Genomic DNA, 2341 nt, shown 5'->3' with positions numbered 1-2341 from the left:
TTTTGATCCTACTGCACGTGCTGGCTTTGGGGGGGCCTGGGCAGTTTGGATGCTCAACTTACTAAACCTGGATGGAGGTGGGCAGTCCTTGGACTTCCCACAGGTCAGGGAACCCTGATGGCTCTTCAAGCTGATGAGGGAGAGGGACTTGATAGGGGAGGGGGAGGGAAATGGGAGGCAGTGGCAGGGAGGAGGCAGAAATCCTCAATAAATAAATAAATAAAAAAAGAAAAAAAAAGGTCCTGAATAAACTGTCAGCAAGAAGAGCTCCGGTGGTCGCGTCATCGTTGCTGGACGAGGTGGGACGTGACAGGAGGTGGCCCGTATGGGGAACCTCCAAACCTCTCTCTCTCTGGGCAAACCTCTCCCAGCCCTTAAGTAGGCATGGGCTATCAACCCCGGATTGCCAGGTGGGCACTGCCCATAGGCCCACACATACGCAAGCAGCTGATAATCATTGCGTGATCATAGTATAGGTCAGGCCTTAGCCATCTCAGGAGTTGATTATACATCTCCATCAGGTGTGACTCCACGCAGCTCGCTACAAGAAATGATTCTATTTTGGTTAGATAGTAAGTAAACTTGCTGTAAAGGATTATTGTCTTTGTTTTATGATTTACTCTGGGCTGGCGCTGTTGCTTATATCTGGGATAAGGGATTGATTCGGTGAAATCTGGGCCCTTTCTAGCTAAACACCGACCATCAGCTTCCTCAGGTGTCAGCCTCATAAGGAGGAGCTCAGTTCTTTCTAGGGCCAAGGTTGGAAGCTGTCTGAGGAGACAAAGGAGACAGAAGAAGCTGATCACAGGGCACAGCCATCAGGAAGATTAATCTCATCTCATTTTTGGGTAGAGTTCTGCCCTTAAACTCTATGAAGCTCTTTTCATTTTTCTGAAATGGGAGAGGATAATAGGTTAAGTCCCCTCTCATCATGTCATATAACTCACAAGCTAAAACTTTTAGGATTTCATTAAGAAAATGAGACCATAATGGTTAGTCCAGTGTCTGGTCACAGTGTCTTCTCTGGGTACATTAGCGACTGTCACCAGTACTGTTAGTAGGGCCAGAAGGCAGAATGAGAAAATGGTTCCGTACTGCAGCGAGAGTAAACTGGGTTCTAAATTCAGGTCCCCTGGCCAGTTCTGATCTCAGTAGTTAGTGCTGCAACAATTCTCTGAAGTTTAGGTTTCATGTGTCATGAGCAGAGTTCTCTAACATCCTGTTTCTGGGTTGGTGTGTTAGTGCAGCAGGTAAAGCCCCTTGCCACCAAGGTTGTCAACCTGGGTTAGATCCTAGGTCTCCAAATGGTGGAGAAGGATCTCCCAAAGATCTTTCTCTGAGCTCCATATGTACACCATAGCATGTCCCATGAGCACACACACACTTACTTGTAGACACACATGCATACATGAACATTAAGATAAAGTAAAACTTGTTTCTTTATTTGAAAATGGCAAAATAGTGGTACATACATACGTATATCATATAAATATATTTATATATAATTATTTGATTTATATTTATATAGTTTACTTGTAACACTCACACACACATATAAGATTAGGGTCAGGCATGATGGCACATGCCTTTAATTTTAGCACTTGGGAGGCAGAGGCAGAAGGATCTTTCTAAATTCCCATGCCAACTTGATCCAGGACAGCCAAGGTTATTTAGAGAGACCCTGTCTCAAAAAAAAAAAAGGTAAAAGAAAAAGGAAGAAAGAAAGAACGAAAGAAAGAAATCCAACCGAATAACTATAAAAAAGATGAATAGTGCTAAGAACCATTGCTGGCACCTCAGTGCCGAGCAGACAGTAACCGTGGCATCTATATACATTATACATTCATGACCACTTTATTCCTTCTCCCTGATGCCTGTTTCTAGTGCAGTCTTCAGTTCTCCAAGTAAAACAGAAAACAATATTACAGACATCTCTTGTTCTTGTTTATAGCAAAACGAAATGGAGGAGAAAAGTAAAGAGGTCAGGGCTGGAGGTATTAGTGAATTGGCAGAGTCTTTGTCTAGCCATGGAAGCCCTGAGTTTTATCCCCAGTAGGATGTGAATCAAGTGTGCTGGCACAGGCCTGCTGTCCCTCCCTCAGGAGGGGAAGGTAGGAGGGTAAGGAGTTCAAGGTCACCTGGCTTTTGAAGGCAACCTCGACTACTTGAGACACAGTCTCAAAAAGGAAGAGAGAGACAGAGAGAAAGAGGCAGAGAGAGAGACACACACAGAGACACAGAGACATATACACAGAGACAGACAGACACATACACAGAGGGAGAGAGAAAGAGAGACAGAGACAGAGAGAGAGAGATACACAGAGACACATACACAGAGACA

This window comes from Microtus ochrogaster, unplaced genomic scaffold (genome assembly GCF_000317375.1).
Source record: "Microtus ochrogaster isolate Prairie Vole_2 unplaced genomic scaffold, MicOch1.0 UNK368, whole genome shotgun sequence".
NCBI classification, from domain to species: Eukaryota; Metazoa; Chordata; class Mammalia; order Rodentia; family Cricetidae; genus Microtus; species Microtus ochrogaster.
This window is presented reverse-complemented; position numbering follows the sequence as displayed.